Consider the following 15,608-nt stretch of genomic DNA (forward strand, 5'->3'; position numbering starts at 1 on the left):
TATTTTAATATAGGAAATCGAGTAATATTGCTTGAACAAACAGGTTTCAGGAAGGTGGTCTGATTTTAATTCATCATGTGGGGATTAAAAGAAAAGATTGAATGAAAGGACATTTGAACTCATTCTCTTCTCCACCTACTTGTCAGAAGTTATACAAGGGGAGAAAAATGGTATGGCTTTTYAGACACAATGAAAACGCCTTACAGCAAGGGTAACACATTGCAGGGATTTCTCAAACTGTGACCCAGACCATGGAGAGTGATGCGTAGCTTATCCTCTGTTTTGTACTGGACAAAAAGTACCAGACTGCTTCAGGAAGAAGTCGGTGAGGGAAGGCATATCAAGGGAGGACACCTTTCAGCCAGGTTCCCCTCCTTCAGGTTGGACATCCAATCTCCAGACAAAAAATTATTACTTTTTGCCACTCATTTATCATTTAAATGGTTTTATATAGCTTTAAAGTCCGAGTCTTTGATGGAAATGAAAAACTTGTTCACTTCCTGCCCTCACCCMCCCATGTAAGGCTTACATAGAAAAGGAGCAGACAAGGTAGCACTATTTTTTTTTTCTCCATTCAAAATTATTAACTGTTAATATGCAAGATACTAAGTTTAATATGTATCATACAATTAAAAAAAATGCATTCAAAATATATTATGGTGAGTTCTGTTTCAGTATGATTTTCTTCTTCTATAAGTATTAGTCAAGGAAAATGTCATTGGGACACTAAGAATTCCAATACAAGCAACTTCTCAGGCTGTTCTGTGGTTTGAACAGAGCAGATGTGTATTTGTAGGTAACAAAGTTTAACAGCAAATAGGATTCATGAAGTAAAATGGTCTYACATGAAAAATAAATTATCAGTTTAAGAAACAAAATCCCATTAGTCTTACGGTGACAGATACAATTTATATAAGATTTTGTTCAGATTTCCAAGGAAGTTTTAGTCATCAAAKAATTGATAATATTAGTCATTATCATTTTCATTAAAACTAGACTAGATGATGACTTCCCGTGGCAGTGCCAAAATCATGAACAGTTCTAAAAAATACCTTTCTCATGATTATGTAACTTTGATTATTTGAATTTGATTATTACTTCTGAATACCTTCTTGTTTCTATTGTTTTTGTACTCTGAGTGGAGATTTCCTTCTACTACTTRGGATAATTCAATCCATAACTTCTTTCTCTCTGAATCTCTTTGGTTGCTCGTGGGTTGGCATAGCTTCAAGCAGATAAAAAGACAAAAACTGCAAGAAGATTACAGAAACAATCATTGAATTTTAGGACGTATGTTGTGCAAAAACTGTTTTTTTTGGAGGGAGAAGAGTTGTTTGTTTGTTTGTTTGCTTGTTTGTTTGTTTCTCTCCACAGGGTCATAGCATGATATACTGAAAGGAAAAGTACAATCAATCTGAAAATCGGGTTTGAGTTATGTAGTTTCATATATTGACAAAAAGTTGTTATATTTACCACCTTCTTTTACCTGGTTCACTTAAAAGACATCCATGGCTCTATTTTCCTGTGTTGTTTGGAGTGCTTGCTTCATATTCAAACTTGTTTTCTTGTGGCTCTAAGGGTTATGCTCAGTAGAGTTCACTTCTGTTTCTTCTGTTGAAAGATTCGTGGTCCCTTTTCTTCCCAAATGTGTTAGAAAACAGAGTAATAAGATATAGATTGAAATAGCAGATTGTTATGAGTCATATTAAAGACTATGGGAAATAAACCAAGCATACCAGATTAAAATAAAAAGAAAGAGAGAGAAAGATGTTATGCTAATGTCTTTTAAAAGTTTTATAGTAGCTTGATTAAGTTGAAACTCTTAAACAAGGCTTTAAGATCTGAAGCTTCTGAATCAGAGAAAATTTCTGCTATTAGGATTAGGTACTTCATGGACCCGTTGTATGTCAGTTGGAATGGGGCACATCAGTAGGTTGGAGAGTATGGAATCAGGCTGTAAGAAGATCTAGGTAAACCTAGATTTAGGTAAACCTTAGGTAAACCTAAGATGTAGATAAAGGAGTAAATTGAACAGTAGATTTTCCCTAAACTTAACAAATACCATTGCAACAATGTGTAATAATACATATTTATATGTGATAAGAAGGGGGAAAAGATGCTGCATAGTGTTTATTTTGTTCTCGCTATAGAACACTTAAAGCAGTTGTCATTTTGTGTAGGTTTGTAACTTTCAAGACTGGCAAAGGGACCATAAAAAAAAGTCTTTTCACRTTCCTTTCCTTTGATACTCTGTTCTTACTTCAATACGAATAAAAGCGAAAACATCTGAAAAAGCTCCCAACTCAAAAGTTGTCAAGAAGATAACACGTAAAATGCCAATTTTCCCTGTCGGCCACTGAATTAGTAAATTCATTATTTTTACAACTTTAACTTGAAGTAATGAGCTAAAGAGTTTGAAGTAATGAGCTAAAGAGTTTGTTTAGTTCCTCAAATATTTCTCAGATCCCACCAGAGAACTGTTTAACTTCTCCAGACTGAACAGGAGGTCTAACAGAGRTCTGAGGTGGTGAAATGGACTATAYAGCAATGGACTTGCCTGAGCACATCCATTTTACATAGACTGTTGCACACTGTAGCTCAGAACAAGCAAGCCCTTTTGTTAAGGTTGATGCTGATTTACCATTTTTATCAATGGCTTTGCACTTGCCATTTGAAGAAAACTGATTTTATGTCAGTTAGCTTATAGTAATCACTACTACCACATCCATTTCTGTGTGTAGAACCAAGTTTCCAGTAGTTCATAAATTTATTTACCTCAGAACTGTGCTAAATAAACCTAATTTTTGTCAAGTCTAGTAAACACAGGTGGCCTTTCTCTGAAGGGGGAATTGAATCAGCATAGGATGAAGCTCTTTGAAACCTGAGGGGCAGCAGGCTAGTGTGCTGACAGGTTGCAGGATGTGCAGAGTCCAAAGAGCTCAAGTCCAAAACATCCAAGAGCAAAGAGGATGCTGTTCAAAATACATCTTTGTCAAATAAAGACAGAAACTTACTTCCACCCTACTTCTTCTGTGGTGATGTGACAAGCTGGCAAATGATGAAATCTCTTGCAACATTTTTCTTGCATTTCCACCAGACACAGTTGTCTGGGTGATTCATAAATTTTAAGGAGCTCCTGTACAGCTAACTTGAGCATTGAAAGAGAATGTATGATCACACACACACACACAAAAAAGCCTTTCCAGCAATCACGATTGCAAGCGTGACTGTGCTTAACTTACTAGCCAAGCCTTTCATCTCATGCAGACAGGAATGGAGCACACAGCAAGATTTCTTGAAAGTGAAAAAGTTACGTTGGGCAGGAAAAGCATGCAAAGCAATAGCTGCAGCAGTTACTTATGTGTTCCTGAGTTGTGTGACACAGAGTTGTGTGACAGARCTAAAGACTTGTACCCATCTGCACCCCTTGAGCTTCATGCAAGCATCTCAAATATGCAACTAAATATTGCTCATGCAGAGCTACTTATGTCAATAGAGCAATTAATTCCAAGATTTTGTCTTTTACTAACAGAGAGAGTACATCTTCTTCCTTAACTGAAAATTGTATCATGGGGATTGGCCTGGATCTAATTGAAAACAGAGGAAGATTGATGCCATTTCCAAGCAATGTCTTGCTTGTGATATACTCATTGTACTTAGCAATTAGGTTATATATTTATAGTAATATCCTCTATTTCTGATTCCCCCTATTTTAAAATACTGTTAAGTGAAAAAGAAAAATATTCCACAAGAAGTCAAAACACATTTGGCTACTCTGGATCAATAGAGCATGAATTATTCTTGTGGTAACTGGAAGTTTTATAATAGTATATTCCAAAGTTGTTGTATTTGTTTTTAAACAATAGAAAGTCATTCAAGTGTTTCAGCCAGGCTTAATTCCAAACAGTCCCAAACTTAGAGGTAAAGAATTGATTTTGAAATGAAGTACAGGAAAACAAAAGAGTTTCCTGTTTGAATTGATGGGAGTTTGGACTCCTTTTTAGTTTACTTGGCAAGCTTTAATCCCCTATGAACTGTCTTTTTAGTCAAGGATCACAGTGTATCTTCTTCTTATGTGAAAACCATGAATTTATAATCCAGCATGTGTTGTAAAAAAGATTTTTTTCTTTAAAAGTGAACCACAGCACTGTTAAAAACATTTCAATGGCTCAATACTACTGTGTACAGAAGCAATTTCCACTTTGAATTGACTGTGTTTTGAATGTACTATGTTTTGCATTCTAATACTATTAAATACAACTTCAAAGGGATAATATATAGCAGTTAAACAYGGGAAGGGAGTTTGCACTGGCTTTTGCAGTGGTTGGGTGCTCACCCTTGCTGGGCATCAGGAATTCCTTTGAGACTTAAATATGGATTTAGAGGCTCCAGAGTTTCATGACCTAAGTCACAATATTTTTTTACTGTAGCCTTGTAAGTCCACCATAATCAATATATTATAATTGAAGTTACATATTCTTGTGATATTTATATTTGTAAGTATTAGTGGTTCTGCTAGTGACAAATAGTATCATTGCGGTCAGTGAGGATGCTACCCATTACTCATGCAATATGGTCACTATAATTGAGAGGCAACTAATTCATTTTCAAAATACAGCTTTGTTTTCCATTTATTTTTGCTGATATTTTCTAAAAGTTCTAGTCTAGAGCTGCAGTCACTGATTTACCCAGAGGAAAACTATACAAATGTTTAACTGAGTAATCATTAAATATTCATTATTAAGAAAAGTTAAGATTGTGCAAGTCGCTTTTAAGYCTGATCTAAGAAGGCTGTTGATATACACTCTACTATCCTTTTAGGTAATCTTTGGAAGAACAGATTTGTCATCAAATTAGCAAGCATCTGTAAACTCACTTTGTACTTGAACATGATAGTAAGATTGGAGGCATTATTTCTTCTGTAAAAGTTCCTAAGCATTTCATAAAGATAATAAATATCTTATATCTGCCACTCCATATCTCTACAGCTAATCATAGTGGAATAACATCATAATGCTCATGCTTCAACTGAATGAATCATTTGGTTGTTCAACTGCATGGTCATTTGACATAAGAAATGGACATTTTGAAAGGGAAAAATACAGTACTTGAACTAGCAGCAAAAACTTAGAAAGAAAGCAAACAAAGAAACTACCTCCAAGAAACAAAAATGCAAACCTATCAAAGAATCTAACTTTCTGGGTTTCACTTTAAGTAGTTTCCCAGAGAAGTAGCTGGAATATAAATTAAGGACAAAGTGATTCCTARGAATACTTCAACACATGATTTTGAAGACAAGAAAACTCTTGACTACTACAAGGAAATCATATTCATTTTCATATTCAGGTCCCATACAGGTCCATTAAAAGGAAAAAAGAAAAAAAAAGGTCTGATTCAACAGGTTGGAAATGCACCATTCTCATATATAATGACAACACAATGTTCCAGTAAAGAGCTTTCATAAACCTTTTTCAGTCTGTTTTTTATCCAGCTCAATACCCTGCATATATCAAAGTAGCGGGTTAAAATTCACTTGAAGGCATATAGTGAACTAATTATTATATGTTGTCAAACATTATACTAAAGGAAGCCTGTCACGATGAGTCTCATATTTCAGCATGAGTCAAATGTTTGGTACTTTCCAAATAGTTATCCAGTATCTTTCATGAGCAGTCACTGTTTGCAGTCAAATTAGTACTTAAAACTCTTTGATTATTTTCCCTCTGCAAGCATGTCAGTGTTAATGCAGCGTTGTGCAACTGTCTGCCAGATGAACCAGTGGGCCTTAATACTTTCCAATGCTCTCTACGGTCATATGCCTTTTGCAGTAATAATATGTAAAACTATTGGAAGAAAGCAGATTAACTGGTACTGGAAAAGATAAAATTCTGTTTAGGATTCCCATTCAATGCAGTGTAGGGAGCACTGAAAACACAGGGAGGTCAGAGTGCCTTTAAACTGTTAGTTGACGTGGAGCAGTTACTTAGACCTGTCAGTACCTGCTAACCACAAGTGCATACAGTCCAAAAAGACATTTTTAATAGGTGCACTTGTGGGCAGATGTTGAAGCATACTGCTATGCAGCTGGAAAACCCAAACACCCTTACGTCTCTTCTGTCTTTCAACACACCATTTCTGTAGCAGTAGCATAAATATGGAAGCCAAAATAAGGAGTGGTCTTTTTTTTTTTTTTTTTCCATTGTATTACAGTAAGATGAGAGTCTGCAAGCACAGACCAAAAAAAAGACTTGTGGGGTAGAGCTTGTGGTCTGGAGTTTGCACAAAGATGTTAAATAGCAGCCAGAGATAGAAAACAGAACTTTGACAGCTAGCTGAGGGAAGAAAAGAGATCTGAAAGAGCAGTGGGGTAGGAAAGGGAAGCTGTCACAAGGCCAAAATGAATTAAAAAGGAATGAGGYTGAGAGGAGTTGAGAGGAGAAATTTAATTTGTCACTTCTTGGATGAAAAACACAATCTCTTTGGAAAGGAAAAATACATTTTAGTTGTTTTTATCATCTTGGTGCCTAAGAGTAGGCCTCTTTTTATGGCTCAGGTTGGTCTGCAGAAATCCCCTTCTCTTGAGGGATGCTGGGGAGAGGACAGATCCTTTTCACTCCACCCAGCTTTGGCGGTGTGATCCCATTCATTTCAGCAGGCAGTTCTGCTGCAGTCAAGCACAGCAAAGCTAATTGCTCTGCTTGGCACCCCAGTTGTCTTTCTCTCTGAGAGAAATATCTAAATACCTGAACAACACCTGTAGCAGAGCTGCTTCTCGTTCCCTCTCATTCCTCTCTCTCTCTAAGCATATTACTGTAAGTTAGTGTTTGTTTTCTCAGATAAATAAATAGCTTTGTCTTATTCCCTGGAGTGATGTTAGTCAGAATTTATATTGTTGCTACATGTGCTGTTTCTCCTATATGTGTGCTTGCCAGGTACTATTTACTGTAGAAGCCCATGCATACATTTAAAACCTGTATGAAAATGCTTCTAATTTCCAAGCCTGTGATTCCATTCAAAAAAGAAGATAACACAAAAAAAACAGTGAGGGTAAGCATGCAAGATTGTTGGAGGCTAATTACTAAGAAATAGCTTCTGCTGTTAGCTGAACAAAACCACTCTGTGTTTCTGAGTTTCTGCTGTGTTTCTTACCTRCTCTGCCTCGTTATCTCTTTCCTGGCATTCCTGTAGAACAGCTGTGCTCACACTATTTGTTTTCTCTGTACTGTCACTGAAGAATGGCAAGGTTGCTTTTGTGAAAACCATGTCTAACATACATTAGTATATTTAGAAATCTTTATTCTATGATGCACCTGGATTTAAAGGCTTGGAAAGTACATTGGTTTAATTGCGTTGAAGACTGCTGTCTACCTATAGATCTTAGATGGGATTATCTGTTTAGAACCAACAGGTTTAGCTCCTTATCAGAAGTAGGATGATAGTTGATATAGAAAATAGGACAATAATGACAGTCAATCACACAGGTCAGAAGAAGTCAAGCAAAGATAACATAAATAATAAATAAGATTTTTAAACTGAGATTTTAAGGTCTAACATCAAAAGTTCAGAAGAAGAGTGAAATAGTATTGTTATTGAATGAAAATAAATCTAACTTTTGTATTTGCTCTATGTAAAGGAGACTCTTACAAGAACACCATGTCAGAGAGCTAGAGCTATATGCAGATCCTGTCTCATCTGGAGAAATTAAAAAAAGAGATCCATGTTTTTTATGACACTGCAACCTCAAGGAAGATCCCACTGGGAGAGGACTATAATTTCTGAGAAGAGAACTCTGAAAAAAAAAAGACTCATATTGCAGATTTGGAGTTGTAATTTCCTAGAGATTTCTAAGAGAAAAAGAATTCTGGTTCTGGTAAAAAGAATTCTGATTCTCCAAAATGCAGCTCTGGCAGCTCAGAAAGTTAACAAAGTTACAGAAGTAATACAGCTTCTTGATAAAACATGAATTTTTAGCCTTCATAGAATTATCAAAATTAGGCACTTAGTTATTTGTATAACAAAGGTTGCTACAGAATTTGCAAACATGCAAAAATTTCCTGTCTGAAGAGAGCAGGATCAGTGCTTCTGCTAGAAATACTATGCACATTGCTGTCATGGAACTGAATTCCCTCTCCTTTCTTAAGCTTAGGCAGAAACACAAACTCCAGCATTGGATCTTCTGGGCAGCTTGGAAGTAAAATCCTCAACTGCCATCTTACAGCTTTGTAGAGGTAGCTGTAAAATCATAGTCTCCCAAGGAAATTGTGCTGATGTCACTTTTTTGAGACGGCATGGCTCAGGTTGATAGCTCACATTTCACAGTGCCTGGCCACTTACTCTCTTGATGCTAACTGATATTGTAGGTACAAAGATTTTGGAAGGTGCAATGAAAAAGCATGAAGGAGCTCATGGATTTGGAGTCTGATACRGAGATTTGGATTCAATCCTGAGTCACAGATCAGGTACATTTCTACATAATGCAAAACACAGTTTAGCTGAGAAGCAACATCCTAGCTCCAATGTGCTTTCTCAACACCTGAACTACTGGTTTGTGAATTCACACACATTATAACTTAGCTCTACTTCAGGTCCAGAGTCTATAGGACAGAAGACCTTAGAAATATTTTGAGTATCTTTGATTATTACTTTTCTTTCTTTCCTGAGGAGCATTAAAGAAATAGTTACTTACAAAATATTGTAACAAGCAGCAAAATAAAATGCAAGCAGCTCAAATAGTTAAAGCTGTGGAGCCAAACCCTAACAGCCTGGATTATTGTATTTCTCAATCTCAACCAGCCAAAATCCAACAGAGCCTGGTAAGAGCCAGTACTCTTCAGAGAGGGAGCTTGTCTGCCTCTCTGCTGTTCCACATTTACCAAATTTCTTGATAGGGTTGGAGAGCAAGACCCTAAACAAGGGGAATACTAGTACAGAGCCCCTTTCCTCGCTCTCTGTGTATTTTTAATCCTCTTCCAAACTGGGGACAGACAGCTGTGAGGTCAGTTTGAACCACAGACTCTAGGGGATAGGTTGAATGATTCCTGTGCCCCTGGTATGATTATGAACACGGTGATGAACTGTTAGCATTTACATATAATATAGTCACGTTCCAGGTGCAAGACATAGCAATGGTGCAAGTACTAGAAATGAGGCTGTCCAAAACTGGTTCTATCCCTTATATTTGCTAACTCTGAGGGTTGTACTTGCATTGTGTTACAAAGACTTTGGCCAAACTCTTTTCTTCCCCAAGGAAGCTATGCACAGCTCCCTTACCCATCACAAAGTCCAAATCAGACTCACATTTCTGGACAGTGAGCCAGATTTCTGGCCCCAGGCCCAGCAGCTTTGCCTGACTGAAAAAAGCATATAGCAGCTTTGAAAATGCCCTAAAAAAACATACTGAAGATGAAGAAAGTGAGGAAAATGGCTTTTGCCCATCCTAAACACTCTTAGAAATAAGGGGAGATGGAAGTGCCAGAGCTGACCTGGGCTCCTACTAGTGCCAAGATAAAAGGAAAGATACCTCCCCTCTGGTCCTCGAATACCTAATCCATTGGTTTAATCTGGTTTTCCCATAGAAGGAGAAATTTAGGAGGTGAAAGCTGAGATCATTCTCTGATAAAGCAAAAACATCTGTTAATCCTGACTGCTGTCATGTCTGCATCCAGCAGCCAAGAAAACTTCATTTCTGCTCTGCATTATCACTAGGTGATACTTTGATCTGCAGGAAAAGTCTAGGGAAATGAGATTTATAGAGAACAGAGCTTTACTGGAGTGGATTAGAAGAATAGCTGCTCTAGCTATGCAGCGAGGTCCCTTGGCATCAGAGGTCCCCTGCTCTACTTTGTTATCAAATTAGATGTGTATGGTAATCACAGCTCAGAAAGGAAGGAATTTCTGTTAAGTCACTAGTCTGGAAATGGACGAGCAGAGGATAAGCAGATGGGAAAATCAGTTATTTTAAATTACAACATGTGAGGGTTTGGGTGTGTTTGGTGATCCTGACTGTCATTGCATGAAAATTCTGCATGGTGAAAGAGAACATTTAAAAATAAAACAAAGATCATGGTTTTCATAAAAAAAAAAAAAAAAAAGGAATAAAGCTCTTGTTATCCTATACATAGGGATTCAAACTGAGAGTTGGATATCTTGAGCAAATATAAAAAAATCCTAATTTAGAATGTCAGATGGCCCTATCTCAGAAGCAAATGGTGGAATCTGTAAAGATTCAGTTAAGGAGGTAACCAGTATCTTATCTTCCCTTTCTTGATTATAAGAACCACAGGCAAATATTTTCTTAAAATGAAGCATATTTTTATATTTCTTTTTTTTTTTTTTATCTCTCTTCCCAATTTTTTTTCCTCTAAATGGCATGAGATGGCATTAATTTTTCTGGGACTCATGGTCTAGTATGTTGATACTCCCCTCAATATTTCTAATCAGAAACATTTGTTATTGATGTCAGTGTGTGTTGATACGGTTACCAAGAACGTACAGCACAGAGAAAGCATATGATCATTTATTTTGGCTAAGTCCTGGATATCACGTTCTGAAAGGAAAAATGAAACGTTTTACAGTGGCATCTCTGATATCAATCAAATCAGAAGTGATGTGAGTAGGATTTTCTACCTAATATTGCTATAGTTACATAGTGTTACTCTTTCAAAATTCTTGAAATACATCTGTACACAAATGCAAACAACTGTGGATTCTGGAATGCAGAACACATATTGTTCAGGAGAATAATAATTTGGAAGCTTTCCTTGCAATTTGCTTTAATTATGCAGCTGTGAGAAGATCTGTAAAACATTTTAAGAATCAGCAAGAGAGAATTTAATTATATCATGCTGACAGTTCTTTTGCTCTCCATGCATAAAGTATTACGTGTTAAAATCCTTGATGTGATTAGTAGGAAATCATGATTAATGTCTTGAGATACTGTAAGAAAAGTAAATGTGGACACTCTTGGCTAAAAATGTGCCCTGATAAATTAGACAGCTATAATCCTGTTGTGGGAATGCCTAGGATAACAGAATATGGCACTTGACTTTGGAAGTGAAAAAAGCCTTATGAAACAAAAACAAAACTCAGATGTTTGATTGTGTAAGGGTGACATCATATAGACATTGGCTTCCCCCATGCATCCTTGCCTTACACATTTTATGCAGACCATACTGTTGGGGGTTAGCTGAAAACAGCTGCATTGCCTCAGATATTCCAGACAGCTGCTTCTCAAAACAATTAGCTAATGAGCTGGGAACTTAGTTGTGACTAAGTCATTTTTAGGGGATGTTTGTCTCTTTTTCAAAGCTCTGCTTCTTTCAGGATCATCAAGTGCAAAATTCATGGAAGACAGCAAATTTTATTGTTGATTGCATTATGGATTGTTACTTTATCCCTAACACATGATTTTACATTCTCAATATGTGTGTTGGTCTCCCTTCTACCGTGTTAAACACAGATGGGACTGTTCTGTGACCACAGCTCTTGGAGGTAAGTCATGCACATAATTAATAATAGTGCCACCCATCTAGAAATATCAGTGTCCCTATATTACAAATGACTGTCATGAGGGAAAAGTGATGTGCAGAAGGATGAAGTGGCTTGGAGAGGATCACTCAATTAAAAGTCTAAATTAATTTTGCCATGCAAAACTCCTGACCTCCACAGGTCCTGACCTCCTTCTGACTCTCCAGCTGATCTCTGGGTCATGCTGCATGGCATTAGAACTCAATACTATGTGCTTCCATTTAATACTGTGTAGCTTCCATTCATATGTGTCTATGTTAAAATTAAATAGAAGAAATAGAGTGATGTTGAGTCACCAAAGACTTCTGGACAGCTATGACAACTTGTGTTGGTCTTTCAAGAATGTATTCCATAATGGTTAAAAATAACCCCTTTGGACATCCTTTCACCCATGTTAAAGGCAAGACTAAATGAGGAGATGTGATTCAGACCGCAAAGTCATGAAGACAAATACACTTACAGACTAATTTAAAACATAACTCAAAAACCTGAAGTAAACACAGCTGCTTTTTGTCTCATTTGAAGAAGAACAAACAAAAACTTGTAGTAATTTCCTGATTTTATCTTTTGACTTTGACTCAAGTATATACTTGAGTAGAAATGCTATCAGGAACAACATTTAATGCAGATATTTTTATTTTTCTTTAACAACAGTTAAGGCATATAATTTCAGTTCTCTTAAAGTTATTTTCTAATTTTCTTTTTTTAACCTAGCTATACAAAGAACTTCTTCAGCTCCCTCATGGCATTTTGCTTACAAAATGTTCTGCAAACCACATGATGAAAATGTATATCATTTGGGGGAAATAATGAAACTGACCTTACTGTGTTTCCTTGTGAAATACTGCCAAAATCGTAAAAGTAATGATGATAAATATAAACTCAGAGTTTCTTAGCCAAGATTTTATAATGAAAAAACATCAAATTCCACAGAGATTGTATTTGACTGTGTAATTGCTTTCTAGAGATGCTGAAATAGAGCAGGTGGCGGGGAATAGAAATGCTTCAGTTTACCTCATTTGGGTGTGTGTTTATACAGGAAAGTACTCTTAATTTGGGTATATAAAAATTGTACAAGAGGTAAAAGACACCTCTGTATCCATACATGAGGGTATAAAACTACAAAATACAAAAAAAATAGAGTAAAAGAGATTTTTTCTTTTAAAAATGTAAAGCTCTAGCCCTAAAACTAGAACATCCTTAGAAAATCCCAACTTTGAAGAATAGGTTTAGCCATTTCCATCTTTACATCCCAAAAAGAACTATTCAGTGATTACAGTCAACGTGACAATTAATGCACACAAACCACTGCTTTTTTTCCAGTATTTGCATGCCAGGCATTTAAACCTAAATTAGCTGTTACATTTGAGACTGTCTGCACAGGAAGAAAACAGGAGTTGTAGGCAGCAACCCACCAGTGACCTATCAGATTTCACTGAAACTGCTGTGTGGGATTAAGCAGAAACATCGGAAAAAATAGAATGGAAAATCTATGCATCTTTGTGCCCTGAGGCAATGTCTGATAGCTAATTCAAGCCTTCTTAAACTCATATAGGCACTGTGGTATCGTCTGCAAATTGTGATTTTGGTGACGATCTGGAGTTCCACAGTTGCCAGGCTTTTGAAAGGCAGAGAAAGTTTCTGATATTAACAGCTGACTTGATAACTGCAGTTTTGATGAGTTCTGTATCGTTTCATTTTCATGGTAAATGTGTAGGTGGGGTGGATGTTTCCAGGGGTGGTGTCTCTATGCCGTGCCCAGCAATAATCATGTAGCAGCAGAAAAAACAAAGCCAAGCTCTCCTGCCAGCCCTCTTCCCTTCATGCTGAAGGCAAAGCACAACAAAACCCTGCCTGTGCTTCTCACAGCCTGGATATAATTTAAATTTTTTTTTTATTATTATTATCTCACATTTTAGTTTTCTTTCAACCTCACCCCTCACAGTAAGTGTTAGATATTGGATAAAGCTGTGACGTAAAGCTACAACTAGTGGCAAGTCTAGAAATGAAGAACTATCACAGTCCTGGTAAGGTGCTCATTTGCTTTTGTCAGTTTTATATTGCCAGGATACCTTCATCTCCTTTTCTTGTTTTCCCTATCTTCTCAGTGATGTTTAACTCTCCTTGTCACTCACAGAGACTCCCACATCCACTTGTTTTCTGTATTTCTCGATAATTTTAATGAGTCGTGGAACTGAATCAAAATCAAATGTCTGTCTCGAGGGAACTGCAGATGCTCTTTAATGGATTTTGATTGTTGAACTCTGGATGCGCTCATCAGTTTCCACTGCCTATTTAAAACAAAGAGAAGTACAACAGCACACAACCTCCCCTTCACTCGCTTTTTTTTTTTTTTTTTTAATCTCTCTTGGGCTTGAAGAGCTGCAAGAAAACTGCGAGAAACGAGCTACAGTGCAGGCAGCTATAACTTCCATCTGCAACAACAATTTCCAATAACAGGTAACATATATTAAGAAGTTTAACTTTTTCATCTTATCACAGCAGAGATGGTATGAAGCCTCAAAATTTGGATTCTGGGGCAGTTTTGACTGGATCTATTTTCATATTAGGAAATGTTAGGAACAGAGAGAAAAGAATCGACTAGATCAGTCAGCACAGCCTTCTTCCAGTTCAAGCATTTTCCCTACAACACATTTTCTAGTGTAAAGTCTAATTTTAAGTGTGGTTTCTACCACTTCCTTATGCTGTCCTTTCATAGTAAAGTTGATCTCATTGTCAGGCAGTTTTTCCATATGTTCAAGTATTTGCTTCTCAGCTCTAACCTTTTACTCCTAATAAACTCCCTCATTCCATTATTTTTTAATAACCTCTCTTCTTACTACCTTCAATTATATGCAGATGATTTTGTTTCCCTGTAGTCAGAAACTTAATCAGTTTGCACATGCTGAACACATTACTACCTTCCAGTTTTTTTTTTGCAGAATGACTGCTCTCCATGTCACAAGGATTTTCTGAAAGAGTCCAGTCCCTTATATATGTGAACGAACTGGAGACATCAGTCAGAGCTGCTGGATGTTGCACCAAGAGACAGAGGGTGCTCTCTGAGGGACAGTAGGTCACGGGGCATCTACCCAAGAAAGAAGGAAAGCACAAAGAGAGAACAGAGAGACAGAGACAGAGAGAAAGAGAGAAAGGGAATTCATTCTCTTCTAGCATCTGGATGAGTCCGTCTGGGTATGGAGTGGCAGGGAAAAGAAATGGAGCTTTGCATTTATCACATGTCTACTTCTAACATGACAGGTGTTGAGCGTTTTGAAGAAACCACTCTGCACCACTTGCCTTCTAASAGAACTGGGAATAGCTGGAAGGGGTAAAGAGGGGCTCAATACACAGCAGATCTTTGTTTTATGGCAGACTTGTCCTTTGTGACCTATTGCCTTTGATATTTAGGCTTCCAGCACCTCGAAGAGCTAAGTCTTCTTTACTATTTTATTCTTCCGGTGTGGTTAGAATTGTAGACAAGTTTCATCTCATTAAGTACAAATTTTCCCATGCACTTTGCATGTCCTTACCATGAGAGAATTTACATCAAGTACTCTTGAGACTCCTAAAACCCTCCTTCAGCTGCCACCTTACCTAATAGACATATAATTTCCACTGCCAAAGTACATCTGGTCCTTGACAGCAATAATCAATATGTTTCTGTTTATGTTGTCAAGGAGACTGGTATTACAGATATTTTTCTGAGTATTTGGACTAAAGAAGGTTCTGGAGAAAGTAGTGGAGTTTCTCCTGGCCTTCTCATATTTCAGTGTTGAGAGGACGTTTATCYAAGACTTGATTCAATTTCTTTTTTGCTTGTTGAGATTTGAACCAACTTCACCTCCCCACTAGGTGTAGCACTGAGAAAAGACCTTTCCTGCACTAATTAATGCTACTTACACTATGTATAAAATGCTTTAATACTTAAGCAAGGGGGAATGGAACCCAACTTGCCTCCTTTAACTTCAAGGTYATCTTTCCTTATCACTTCCCAAGAAAATATTATAACCACTAAGCCCTTAGATATCAGGGTTTCATTTTGCAGAAAAAAAAAAGATTTATTTCAAACAGCTAATTCC

At 36.9% G+C, this 15,608-nt stretch overlaps 1 long non-coding RNA gene across 2 annotated transcripts; it reads left to right on the plus strand.

The window, feature by feature from the left end:
• The first annotated feature begins 11,314 nt into the window (after positions 1-11,314).
• LOC112944026 lies at positions 11,315-15,037 on the plus strand. Of its 2 annotated transcripts, XR_003248698.1 has the most exons (3): positions 11,315-11,490; positions 13,907-13,986; positions 14,469-15,037. It is a non-coding gene; the product is annotated as an uncharacterized LOC112944026 (long non-coding RNA). The 2 variants fall into 2 exon arrangements; XR_003248699.1 differs by lacking the exon at positions 11,315-11,490 and having other exon boundaries at positions 13,906-13,986.
• Positions 15,038-15,608: the final 571 nt, after the last annotated feature.

Source organism: Nothoprocta perdicaria, unplaced genomic scaffold, assembly GCF_003342845.1.
Source record: "Nothoprocta perdicaria isolate Ctin4 unplaced genomic scaffold, notPer1 scaffold_159, whole genome shotgun sequence".
NCBI classification, from domain to species: Eukaryota; Metazoa; Chordata; class Aves; order Tinamiformes; family Tinamidae; genus Nothoprocta; species Nothoprocta perdicaria.